General features: G+C 39.0%; 1 long non-coding RNA gene across 2 annotated transcripts in view; it reads left to right on the top strand.

Moving 5' to 3' along the window:
• LOC116280950 (uncharacterized) overlaps positions 1–14334 on the top strand; it is a 324944-nt gene that overhangs the window by 176674 nt on the left and 133936 nt on the right. The window contains exon 4 of one of the 2 annotated variants that reach the window (XR_012073544.1): positions 5976–6354. The exons of the other annotated variant lie outside the window; for it this stretch is intronic. This is a non-coding gene — a long non-coding RNA (uncharacterized lncRNA). Of the gene's footprint in view, positions 1–5975; positions 6355–14334 lie in introns of those variants that run through there. 2 annotated transcript variants of the gene reach the window in all.

A 14334-nucleotide genomic window follows, 5' to 3' on the forward strand; every position in this document is an offset into this window, starting at 1 on the left:
CATTGGAGCTCAAACAGGAAGTTGTTGCAATAATCCTGATTAAGAAACCATCACAGTGGCTTGGTAAATGGAATAAGAAAATTATTGGAGACATAATTATATGATGGGATTGGCAATATTTTAGAATTGAAAAGAGATAACAAGAGGTGAAAGCAGTTGAGAAAAGGCAGAGCCAAGAGGAATCCTAGGTTCCTGGTTTAGGCAACCTAGGTTGATAATGAAGCTATTAACCATGGTAAAGAATCTGGTAGAGAATTCTTTAGGTTACAGTGATGCTGAGATCACTTGTTCTGTCTTTGAAATTTTGCATTTGGAATGTCTGGAGCATATCCAGAGGGAACTCTAATGGACAGCTAGGCTACAGGGAGGGACATTAGGGGAAAGACTGGAACTGAAGGTTTGACATCCAGTTAAGTGGTAATTGGATCTATAGGCGTAGAAGAGATAGGCCAGAGAAAACATAAAATGAGGACGGAATACAACCAAGGATGGAAAGCTAGGGTAACACTACCACTTAAGATGCAGGAAGAGGAAGAGAGCATAGTAAAAGAAGCTGAAAAGAAGAAGAGAATGGGAAGATAACAATGAAATGATAGAGAACTCATTAAAAACTAATGGGAATGAAGGATTTGGGTTTCTATGATAAATTATAAAATTTTAAGGCCAACAGGAATTGCACATCAAGAGTAATTATTCTCAGTTCCTGGAAGAATACTTCAGGACATCTGTTGGTGTTTATGGAGGGGTCATTTAATAATACTGGTTTCTTAGGTCTGAATACTTAGTGGCATAAACCAAGGCTTGTCCATGAGGCTTTTATACTGTCTGTGTTGGTGACGGGAAGTTTCCTTGTGTTACATTCACATCATATTTGCATTCATTTGACGTTCAGCACATGTGTGTGGAGCACCCAGCCTATACTAGAGATGGGATATATTAGGGAAATAGAAAGGCAAAGACACTACAGAACACGAAATTTACATAAGATATAATTTTACAAAAGGTGGTAAGTGCTATGGAAAAACTAAAATGGGACAGATAGGATCAGGAGTGTACTGGGGCAAAGAGGTTTGAGGCTGGGTACGTTACTATATTAAATAGCGTGGAGACTTCATAGAGACAGTGAGGTGGATCAAATATATTTTTAAAAGGTGAAGGAATTAGCCAAGTGGATACCTGGACAAAGAGCATTCTACACTTAAGACAAGGTATAGCAGATGGCTCAAAGTGGGAGCATGTCCAGCAAGTGTCAGGACCCAGAAGGAGACACTGTGGGTGCAAGCAAAGCACGGAAGAGCAGGGTAGGGGCTGAGGTCAGGTGGATTATGTAGGACCTCATCTGGCTTTTCTGGCAGTGAGAAGAGGAATAATTTACAGGTTTGATCAAAGGAGTGACCTGATCTGACTTGCCTTTTTACTCTGACTACTCCATTGATAATAGACTTTTTTTGTTATTTTTTGTAGACTTCTTTTGTTGTTACTTCTGCTCTGTGATGTACAAGGGCGAAATAGGAGACCTAGAAAAAAGTTAAATACAAGTAAAAGATGATGATTTAGCCCAGGGTGCTACCAGTGAAGTGGTGAGAAATGGATGGCTTGTGGATGTATTAGGAATATAGAGTCTACAGTAATTCCTTTGTTACAGTGCAATCTTGTATAGTAGTCAGCTATACCAAACATCTGGCAAAGGACCTTATGAAAAAATACTCTGCAAGGTATTTTAATCCAATGTCAATATGTTACATTCAGATTCATTTTACCCCTAAAATTTATGCTCATTGTTATTGCAATTGTTTCTGTGTTTAAGTCACTGGACCCTGTAAATACAATGTGTCCGATGGGCTTCATGGTATGTAAATAATAAAACTTACGAGGTGATAGGAATTCTGCCTGTACTTTTTCCAGTGGTTTTGAAACCCATTGAAATCTCCAATTGTTTCTCCCTTACATAAATTCTGTACTTCAAGTCCCTGAATATCCAAGTAACTATCTTGATACGACTCTCTGGATTGTGCTGTTCTAGTTGGTGTACTTTGTCTATCTGCATGTTATAATCTACAGTCATTTTAAGTTTATGCCTTTAAATTCTGAGACATTGTATTATTAAATTATTAAATTCTGTATTGTATTATTATTGGCCAAGGTGTTTGTAAGAGGCTGGTATGAATGCAAATCTGGTTTAGCTAAGAGGCACATTTAGAGGACTCCATAAATATTGATTGCAATCCAAGCTGGTACAAGAAAATTACAGTTTCCATGGTTTGAGCAAACATTGCAGTCCTGCAACAGTGTTGATTTCATTTGTCAGATTTAAATTCTCCTGAACAGGTAGCTCTAGAGTGCTCTTCTGTCTAAGTTAGGTATGGGCACCGTATGTAACTGCCCAATTATCTTTTAATGGCATCTTTACTAAAGGAGGTTGTTGTCTTAAGCAAAAAACAGACAAAGGTGATAAGCAAATCTTTACAAAATAGTCTCTTTATTTTATTTTACTAAAATATAAATTAAAACTTTAAAAATCCTCTTTTGGCTAACACTCTAAATTATTGTAATATATAACCCAAGGTACTCGAAGTACATTGCAGACACAAAAATGCATGTATGCACACACACACACGCACACAAGCCCATGATATTTAGCCGTCCGTCAGCTAGTGGAACCAAGCTCAATATAGCTTTTGGAGCCATTGTATACTACGGTTTGATTAAGTAACAAAAATTATAATGAAATAAATTGGCTTTCTGTAGTTAACCGATGGCTTGAATCTCTCATTTAACCTGAATCCTGCATATAGATATCTGTGTTTGATTAAGTCCATGACCAATGTACCATTTAAGGCTAAAAAGAGCAGAAACTTAAAGTTGTTAAGTCAATAGCAGGTCACATTACCTCTCCTTTAATGGTGCTTTATATTATTATCAGTAATAAATAATTTCAGTCATTGATTACATTATACTTCCTGAGACAGTGCAATAGTATGGTTGTCAAGGAGTTACAACTTTACGTTAACTTTTTGTTATATATGCATTTTGTTTGGATGACAGAACCTTTTCAGAGAGAGTGAAAAACAGAGCTATTTAAAAAAAACAGCTGAAGGTCACTGTTCTGCCCCTAAGGGAGTGGCATGATTTCTCTCTTAAAGGAGATGGACATTTTTTAACAAGACACCTTGAAAGCTCTCTTTAGGTTGGAAAGCAAGAGCCCTTCAGGGTATGGTTTTGAATAAGACTGATGGCTGGCCTGCTCAGCATCAGAAATGAATGGTCACTGGTAGGTGGGAGTGAACTCAGGAGAGAGAAAGAGAGGGTCAGAAACAGTAGCAAGTAGGGGACCAGTTGAGAACTATCAAGAGTCAGAAATCCCTAGGAGAGGAGTGATTAAAGGACGGTCTGTACTCAGTTTTTGCTGTTTCTCCTCAGGTGCTGTCATCATCCGCATCTTGCTCCTTCACACACACCTTCAGTCATGTCTGTTATATACACAAATTTCTTGACTAAATTGGGTTTTGCTAAATCAAAGAAAAAATTGTATGTCTGAGATAGTGCTGAGCAGAGAGAAGAAATATGTTGGGTCAAACAAGTAACAGAATTTCACAGAAGAGATCAGAATTAGAGGTGGCAAAACACAAGTTTTGGCAAAATTCTGTTCAAGGGATTGGCTTTTCTCCGGACATGAGATCGGGGTTAGAGGAAATCACAAAGCAGAGAATGACCTTGGCCAACATCTGGATTTTTCTTGCCTTGGCTTTCTTTGAATTTCCACACAAAAGTCACTTCTTTTATATTCAAGAAGTTTAAACAACAATTTTTAAATGTAGAGAAATTTGTTCTAACTCTGCTAGTGGAGGCAGCTGAGCATTCCTGGGCTCCTTGGAGTTTGGGAATATAGGAAATCTTTGCGACATTTCAAACATTTTAAGTCTAACAAAAATTAAATAGCTTCTCTTGATAAGGTGGCATGAGCTAACTAATCTGTCAAATATCTCCTCTCTAATAGAATTATATCCACTCGGTTGCTAATTCTGTAATGGTGTCTCCTGCTGATCAGAAGCTCTGATTAGCAGTTAGATGTCTTTGATGGAAAAAGAAGGAGAAAACAACTATTAAAAATGTCAGTTTTTATTTCTGCTCTTTCCTCCTGGGCTGAGGCGAGCTCTCTTATTTGGAGTCACCTGTGTCCATGGAGCAGACATTGAGGCAGCCAAATGGCAGCAAAGACAGAGGCCTGTTGACCCCCAAAGGCAAGCCCCTCCTAGAAATCTACTTGACTGCAAATTGGGTGGAAGTGGCTCAGCTGTCTTGTAACCACAGGAAGCTTCTCAAGGATGCCAGTGAAACTCTCAGGAGAGGCATCTACACATTTATGGGGTGGTGGCTTGGCTGCAGACACAGAGCCCTTAGAGATTTCTCATCTCTCTGTGGTTTTAAGAGAAAAGTATGCGTCAAATAGGACCTGGGATGGTCATTGTCTGCTCAGTCACCAGCAAAGGAAGTTCTCAGCTGACACCCAGGATTCAACCCATCCTGCAGGCCTGGGAGGAATCTTACTGTCAGGCAGAGAGCAGACCTCCTGCTGATTTCTCCCCCTGGGGAAGTGTGCAGTGTGTGTTGTCTCTGTGTCAGCCTGGGGCTTTTTCAATTAGTTTTCATTGTTAAAAACTATAATCCAGAATCTGACTTCTTGATTTTTTTTAAATAAAATTTTTGCCCAGCTATTTTAAACACCACAGAAGAGCTAGAAGGGGTGTGGTTGGCCTATCTAGTCCCACTTTCCATCAGTTGACTTTTACTGAACCCCTTTTATGTCAGAAATGCTGAAAGGATACAATGATACCTTTTGGACCATTGTCCCCCTCTGATATATTCCCCTTGAGAATAAACATCATCAACTTTTTATACTCTTGCCTGACGGAGAAATTGTTCCATACAAATGAACCAAATAAGGAGGTTTCTTTTTCTGTCTAGGGACGTAGGGAACTAGACCTTGAAGGAAGAGGAGCACGGACAAGGTGTTGGAATGGAGGATCTGGGGCTCGACATGGCCCTTGGCTGGAGCCAACAACTGAGACCTTGAATCTGAGCAAATACCTTCTCTTTGTACATAGACAATTCATCACCTCACTTGGGACCTTTGTACCAGGCCTGAGAGCTCTTAGCAATGGATCCTGCCAAAATATAGATTTTTGATGGGAAGCTCAGTGCTTAAATGAGTCATATATTCTTGTTGTGAGCACCCTATTAAGGGATGACATTTTTAATGCTAATTTAAAAAAATTTCTATGATAATCACTTTCAAAACATGTTCATGGAGAAGAATTCATGAAAGTGGTTCTTGAAATCAACAAATATGACTTCACCACTAATTAATTAGCAGCGTATTCCCTGACATCCCACTGGTGGTGTTCTGAGGACCATAACGTGTTAAAGTTCCACTGTGCATTGCAAGATGTATAACACTGAGGTAGTTGAGATCCTGGTCCTTGAAGTCAGATCCTGGATCTAAGTCTTGTTTCTGCCAAATATTAATTGTATAGCTTTGGGCATGTCACTTAACCTCTCTGAGGCCCAGCTATTTCATTGTCTGGCACCTACTAAGTACTCAACAGATACTATATATAAATATAGTATTGTTTTATTGTATCATGCTGTCACTGATTTTAAGGCAAATCTAGCCCATAAAATAATAAAAATAACCCTGTGCTATCAGTCCTTTATGGGTAAGTTGTCTTAGGAATGCATTATCAGGTGATGAATAGCATGACTTATTTATTTATTTAATTTTTAATTGAACTTAGAAAGCAGAGTAGAGAGTTTTCTATAGTAGAAAAAGATTACATTCAATTTTTCCAATTTTTCCATAATTCTACTGTGGTACAGACACAGTTCAAACAATATGCATTAACATCTTTTTGGTATGTAGGGACCTTAGGAAAGAAAGTGGACAGCCCAGTTATTGTATATTTATTCCCTTTCAGGTAAAATTTTAAGAACAAGCAAATGAATACAAGCAAGAAAACTTGGGCCTGTGCTGACTGAAGTGCACAGATCAGCCTGATTTCATGTACAGCCAGTTGTGACAGGTGATGGCTGTGGAAAAGGCGGTGGTCCGTGTGCAGGATAGTCTATCAGCGGTCCGATTTTATGAGGTGGCTGGGGAGCAAGAACGCAGCTGTGCTTGGAGAAGTGTCTTAGGTATGAGGAGGGTTGGAGTCAGAAAGGTGTCATCTGGCTAAGAGGATGTATTGACAATATTTGAAGACAATTATTTGGGTTGCCACGAGAATCTCCAGAAATGTGTACGAAGGAATAAAGTGAGGCCAACCGAGGAGTCTCGGAGAGTCACGTGGGATAACAGTGGTCTTGTGTGTGCTGGCTCTTTAGTTTGGGAGGCATTAAGGAAAGAATGCAGTTGGATCATTAGCTCTGTTAAGTACAGCAGAGTATATTTTAAGGGATAGCACCATTTCCTGGTAGAGCTGATAAAGTGCTCTGCTTTTTATCCAAAAAATCTTCCAAATGTCACAAAAGATGACTTTTTACCATATTAAAAAAAATTATACTTGACACATGTTTAACCAATATGAAGGTGATGACGCAGAGGACACTTAATTCAATATTAGGGGCTGTCACCCTCTTAAAATACAAATAACCATTTTGCTTCCCTTAGGCCCCCGCGTTTCTGCCTCCTAAAGGTGGATAAATTCCCACTTTTTCTTCTTAGTCTTGCCATCTTCCTCCTTTTTTTCTAGTGATTGTTTTGGCTTTAAACATTGAGTTTTTGCTATCTATTCAAGGTATGATTGGATCTAGACAATTAATAAGTCACGATCTCTGCCTTAGTGTTTGTGTATTGGACAGAAAGGTAAGGAAATTTGTAATAATACAATATGATAAAGGCTGTGTACTCTGGAAACATAAAGGTGACATTTGAAGTTCCATAAAGGCTAAATGAATGTTGGGGAAGGGAACATTTCAGGAATGGGAACTCCAAGGGCTCAGGCAAGGGGAGTGAAAATGCGTTGTGTCTTGGGAGCCCCGTTAGTCATTTTGTGTATTTGGGATTTAGAGGGTAGGTTGGAGGGTGCAGCAGCTGAGGCTGGATGCGTGGGTAACTAATTACTTTATATTTTATTCTGTGAGTAGTGAAGAGTAATAAGAGATATGTAAGTGCTCTGTGGGCAGTCTCATTTCTCTTCTTGGCTTTAACCAGCACCCCTAAGTTAATTATTCCCAAATTCTTACCTGTAGTTCTGACTTTGTTCGTAAGTCTCAAAATTTTATTTAAAACTGCCGACTTCTTGTTATCCTGCTGTTACTCAAACAAGTCGAGTTGAAAAGAAGTTCCTCTGCCCCTTTGTACTGTTCTTCCGTTTGTGCACCGTCCTCGTTTCATGTTGCCATGTCTCCAAGTCAACCAGGCTGGCCGTCTTAGCGCCATCTTCAGCTTCCCTCTTTATTTCCATTTCCCCATCATCCTTTGCTCACCCGTCTCACTAATTTTGTTCCCAGCTGCTTCACACCCATTTCCCCATATCTGTTCCTACTTCCATTTCTGCGTGGCTCAGACTCCCATTCCCTCTCATCTGGACTTTTGTGATGGCCTTTTCCTTGGCTTAGTTACTTTCTTTCTCTCTTTTTTTTTTTTTCCTAATCCAGTGCACGTAATGGCACCAGGAGTTTTTTCCAAAAATATGGATGTCACCGCATAATTCCTATGCTCAAAACCCTTTCATGATTCCACACTTATGGAATAAAGTGCAGATTCCTTAAGGCCACATTCAGGGCCCATGGTTATCATCTGTGTTCTGTCTTTCTGAAAAAAAAAATTTTTCCTTCTTTTTGCAGTATCTGTCCTAATAAAATAATCCTTCTCAGAAATCATTCTTATGCCACCATAATGTTTTTTTTAAAAAAACTCTTGACATATCCTATTTTATATTAAACTTTATACTTTTTAATAGATTATGCATTTTCAGAAGACCGCATATGTTTAGTTACCTATTGCTATATAACAAATTACCTCATATTTATCAGCTTAACATAACACATTTATTACCTCAGAGTGTCATTGGGCCAGGAATCCAGGGGCAGCTTAACTGAGTCCTCCAGCTCAGGGCCTCTCACAGGGCTGCAGTCAAGGACTCAGCTGGGGCTACTGTCATCTCAAGGTTCAACTGGGGTCAGATCTGCTTCTGAACTTACTCAGCAGTGGTTGCAGGATTCAGTTCCTCCCAGGTTGTTCAACTGAGGGCCTCAATTTTTCACTAGTTATTGACTAATGACTGCCCTCAGTTACTTGCCATATGGGCCTCTCTATAGGAGAACTTACGACATGACAGTTGGCTTTATCGAAGTGAGCAAGAAGGAGGGAGAGAGAGAGGGAGGGAAGGAGGGAGAGACAGGAAGGGAAGTCATAGTCTTTTATGACCTAATCTTGGAGGTGACATCCCATCACTTCTGCTGTCTTCTGTTTGTTAGTAGCATATCACCAAGTTCAGCCTGCAGTCAAGCAGAAGGAATTACACGAAGGCATAGATACCGGGAGGCTGACGGCCACACAGAGAATTTATAGTTTTATTCCCCACCTCCGTGACTAATGATTTATGCATCTCAGGTCTTTAATAATTATTTGGTGAATTGAATTGAAAAACAGTATCCTAGTTTGCAACTCAAATTAATGCTAGTGTTTATAATTTCAGTTAATAATGTCCACATTTGATTAAAATCAGTCAACCCCCTTTGAAATTTTTTATGTAATAAAAAATGAGGAGAAAATGAAAAATTACTAAGGGATTCAGTTGGTTCAGTGGGGAGTTCACCAAATGAACCCCTCTGTTTATTTGGCGAAGATGATATAAGATACTGGAGAGGGAGGGAGGGAGAGAGGATAATGTGATAGACATTACCCCATGGTATCACTTTCTCTGAATTTCACTTGACAAATATATACACTGGAAATCAGTTCCAGGTAATTTCTAATTTTTAAGACATTTCAGGCATCTTAATTTTATGTAATTAGATGTCTTTAAACATTTAAAAATTTAAGACAGTTGCCAAATTTGAAGTGACTTTCTAAAGTTAAATAAATTTGAGGTATGGATGGTTTTGAAATTCTATTTATAAACCTAAAAAAAAAACACCTCAGAAATAATCTATTTTTCTTCCATTAGTTTAAAATCATTAAGTTTTTAATGTCATCTTTATGAGCCAAATAACTTTGATATTACAGGCCCTACTTTTAGGGACTATTATTGTATTATAGCTGCCTTATTTTGTAATTCAGAAATATTACGCTTTGATTCCAGTGAATTATTTTCATATGCCTCTTCAATGTTATTAACAGATTAAAGGACCATAATGTGAAGAAAAGAATAAATTCTTTTAGAAATATTCTTAATTTAGCTTAAGGTTTTATTCATTATTTAGGTCAAAATAACCTCAGCTTGATCTTTTTTGTGTGTGTATTATCCATTTTTGAGATGTTGGAGACAGAAAGAATAAAGCTTAAGTTCCCAGGAGTGACCGGATAATCGCACTTTGAATTTATACAACAGTGATGAAACGTTTGCATTTGAACCTGGCAACATGTAAATTTAAAAGCTTGAAATGAATAAAAGTGTGAATTAAATTAAGGAGAGTAATATTACTCTTTAAAAAAGCTTTATTAGAACCATTAAATATGGATTATAAACCAATCTATTTTTTAGGCAGACACATTACTTTATCAATTTTTTCAGATCCTTGTAACTTTCAGATTTTTTCCCTCTAAACTTCTCTCATCCTTAGCTGTAATTTTTAATGAATGTTTTTAGTTCTGCTTAGGAATATATTATCAAGTCTTATCAGCAGGTCTAGTTATAGATTTACTTTTGAAACTTTTTCTCAGTTTTAACTTAATGATGAAGCCCAAGAATTTAGAAGATGGTATAAAGATAAGTTTTCAATTGGTTACAGATAATGCCAATTTAACCACATTTCAAACTGTTCCAATAGTCCCCATGATGAGAGATTAAGCACAATGTCAAATACGAACTAAGTTTGATATTTCCACAGAAAATCGAAAGCTTTTGTAAATATTATTCAGTAGTTATATGGTTACTAAATTGTTTAATATTGGTTTTAAGGGTAACTTTGATCACACATTACATCTTGATGACAGAGAATAATATTAACTTGAGATAAAAATTCTAATTAACAAAAGAATACCCACTAAAATCTGATAGTTTAGTTGTTTGAGTTGATTAAACTAGCTACAAATATAAAACATGTAAAAATATAGAACTTTCAAAAACAAATTCAGTATCTTTTTTGACTAATGTGTAGTTTCCTTCTTCTTTGATTCTAAGAAGACATATATTAGTTAATGGCTTTTGAAACCTCATTCAACCAATTATGTCCAAATTCACTTCAAGATTAGGAAGTCTCAAGTGTTAAAGTAATACAAAAGTTGACAAAATGGAAAGAATGACTGTAAACTGAACAGGTATGAATGGGAGACAAGAAGAAGTGGAAAGGAAATACTGCAGAAAGACTATAACATTATTTAGTGTGCCTCAAAATACCCTTCCCTGTGGGAGTTATATTCTTTAGAATATTCTGAATGTGAGTATAACCTTTACTTTTCCACGAGAATTTTGTTGTGGCAAGTGTTCACACGTGTGTACGTGTTCAGAATGTTTAACTTTTAAAAGAGTATATAGTGACCTCACACATTTCACAAACATGGGGATAATTTATCCAAAAGGTCCCTCTGTGGTAGTAGCTTAGTTTTATGAAATATGTATTAAAAGAAGATGGAAATTCAACATGAATTATTAGCTATGTGATCTTGGACACGTTACTTAGAATTTCTAAGCCTGTTTCACGTCTGTTAAAGGTATACTGTAATAGCATATTCCTCAGGCTACTGGTGGGGAGTTAATAAAAGTAACCTCTGCATCAGGACTAGAATAATGCTTGACAAAAGTAGGTACTCACTAAATGTGGGTTATTTTCAATCCTTCCTCCCTCAATTTTTGTTTAGCACTGGTATATGCTAGGCAGTATTCCAGGTGCTGGGGATAAAGTCGTGAACAGAACAGATGAAGGGGAGAGTAAAAAGTGAACAAGTAACTGAGATAAATAAGTAAAATAAATGGTAGCTTAGCAGTGATGAGTACTAGGAGAAAACAGGGTAGAGACGAGAACAAGGAAGTACTCTGAGGTAGAGGTTGTCATGTTGAATAGTTTGCTAGGGTAGGCCTCCCTGAAATGATACTATTTTAGTAAAGATCTGAAGGAGGTGCAGGATGTCTGGAGAAGACTATTCTGAGGGGAGGGAGTGAGCAAGTGCAAAGGCCCTGGGGTGGGGACAATAAAGACTGTATGAGGAGTGAGCAAGGAGGGGAAAGGTAAAAGATGAGACTAGAGAAGTAACGGGAGCCAGATTGGGTGGCCCCAGGAGGAGAATGCAAGGACTTTGATCTTTTCTCTGAGAGACTTGGGAATCCATTTGGAGGGTTTTGAGTAGAGATGTGCCGTAATCTGACCTATGATTTAGCAGGGCCACTCTGGCTGCTCTTTTGAGACCAGTCTGAAGGGAGATGGGTTGGAAGGCTATTGTCAGTCCAGATGAGAGCTGGTAGCTTGGATGTACTGATGGCAGTGGAGGTTGAGTTGTGGTTAGATAATTGATAAATATGGAATGCTTAAGATGGATTCTTGGTCCTAAATAGTACAAGATGTCAAACACATAGCACCTCACACTGGACAAATGAAATAACAGTTTATTAGTCAGCTGTACCTCCAGTCATGGGGAAAGAGCACTGCATGTCATGCAGGGCCACACAGGGGTTGCACTGGGGAATAGAGTGGACAAGCGGGAGCAGCGGGGGACAGGATTTAGGGCTGGATGACCCCTGGTCCCATGAGAATGTGTGATTGCCTTGTTTGAGTAATTTTGTAGAAAGGCAGGGAACTGAAGCCCACGGCTCCAAGATAAATAGGTACTGTGCCTGGTACCCCTGATTAGGAGGGTGATTTAGTTGGGGAACTTCACCTGCAGGGGCATAGTGGGTAGGACAATTACATTAGGCTGTTTGAGGCCCTCCCAATTTTATCAGATCTCAAGGCAGTACAAAATACTGCATCTTACATTTCAGGCCTTGCACCGTAGGTAACATATTCAAGGTTCTGGGGATTAGGATGTGGGCATCTCTAGGAGTCATTGTTAAGTCTACTACAAGTAATTGATTTTTGCTGGATGATAAATATGTAACGTTAAGATGAAGGAGAAATGGAGAGATATTTAGGATATTGATGAGCTCAAGCTATGTTTATTGAAGCTACAAGGCTAAAGTCCTTAAAATTCAATCCTGATAATGGTGATAATAATAGTATAACTAAAACTGGAAACTTACCTATAAAGGTCACATGTCACATGTTGTTCATTGTGCTAAGGGCTGGACATACTTACAAATTTAATGATCCTTAGGACATTTTGAGGTCCACAGTGTGATATCCCCATTTTACAGATGCAGGTTTAGAGAGATTATGTAACTTGTTCAAGGTCACAGAGACCCAAAGCCACAAGCCGTGCCTCTGATCCAGACAGTCCACATCAATATGCTAGTGTCATGCCACAGAGTTTGCCCCCTATCACATTAGTGATGGGGGAAGGGTGTATGATTTCAGGGTCCCCGAGCAGGACATGGCATGAGTGGGCATGAAAGTCTGTAAGCATGATAGGTATCATCTATGTGTGGAGAGGAAGGTGGCTTAGGGGCCAGCTGGTATGAGGTGCTAAGTGGTTGAGGATAGTCCTGGTCATCATTCTTTCCAGTGACCTGTCCCCTGACTTTCCTTTGAAACAAAGAGTTTGGTCTGAATCTAGAAGACTTGTTGGACAATTTTTATTGCTTCACAAGTGAATGATGTCAGTGCGTTAGTGGTCAGTTCACCTGCATAATGCCTTCTCGCGTGTTTTTTGCCCCAGTGAAAGATGTCTTGTTCTCTAAGGCCACCCAGGGGACACTGGAGGCATCCTCACCTGTAACTGAAAAGGTATTTTGTTTTCTGTTCCAGTATTATTCTCTGTGAATACGGGTTTAGGATTGGATTCCTCATGGGGTGGGTTGAGTGATAACACTCTAACTCCTGATCTCCACCCTGCACCCCTCAGGTAACCCTTACAGGTAACCCATTATGCTTTGCATAGTGAAGGAAGAATAATGGTTTGGAACCTGTGTAGTATAGAGATGGAAGAGTGTTCAGCCTGCTTCTCTCCTCGCCCTGTGGTATATTGGGTGCTGTAACTGGGCAGTCGCCATCTAAGAGGCTACAAGGGCAACAGTGACTGTGGGTAAATGAACATTTTGGTAGAGAAATGCGAACTACAGGCAAGTCATATGAAGTCCAGGGATCACTCCCCCCTCTTTGTTATATTTGTTACAAAGTGAGTTGTTACAATTACATTAGGAGTCTCAGATATATTTTCTAATTATCATATATCCCATATGACATTAATAGCATTATTCCAAAAGTCAAGGTCAAACCACATTAATTTAAACCTATTCCATGCAGAGAGTATTCAGGAAAAGGAAATACAGTTGACCCTTGAACAACACAGTCCCAAGGGCGTGGGTCCACTTCTACGTGGATTTTTTTCAACGGTAAATACGACAGTACGACATGACCTGAGGTTAGCTGAATCTGCGGACTCAGAACTGCAGGTACAATTTGTGGTCAGTCCTCAGTATCTGCATACAATTGGTTTTGCATGTGAACAGACCCTCAGTTTCATCATATTCATGAAAAGAAGAGGAAGAAGAATTTGACTGAAATGTGGGGCAGTCCTTATTCATAATTGTTTAGTCTATGGAAAAAAAATATAGCAGATAAGATCTAAGGTTACATCAATGATCCACAGCTCCTGGTGTTCGTCTTTGTGTAATTCCCTCCCCTTGAGCATGGGTGGCACCTTTGACTTGCTTCTGCTCAATAGCATATGCAAAGGTGATGGGATATGTGTGATTATGTGTATGTGATTACATGATTATGTTACACAAGATGTGACACCTTCCTGGAGCCTCTCACTCCCTTGAAGTGAGACTCTGAAGAAGAAAGTTGCCATGTTGTGGGTGGCCTATGTTGGAAGGCCCACATAGGAAGGAAATGAGGGTAGCCTTCAGAAGCTGAGGATGGCCTCTGGATGACAGACAGCAAGACTGAAGCCTTCAACCCTACAACCACAAGAAAGTGAGTTCTGCAAAAAGTGAGTGCTTCGCCAGCTGAGCCTTAGGTGACACCACAATACCTGCCAACACCTTGATTGCAACTGATTAGTCTCTAAGACAT

The sequence above is a fragment of the Vicugna pacos genome, chromosome 6, assembly GCF_048564905.1.
Source record: "Vicugna pacos chromosome 6, VicPac4, whole genome shotgun sequence".
Classification (NCBI taxonomy): domain Eukaryota; kingdom Metazoa; phylum Chordata; class Mammalia; order Artiodactyla; family Camelidae; genus Vicugna; species Vicugna pacos.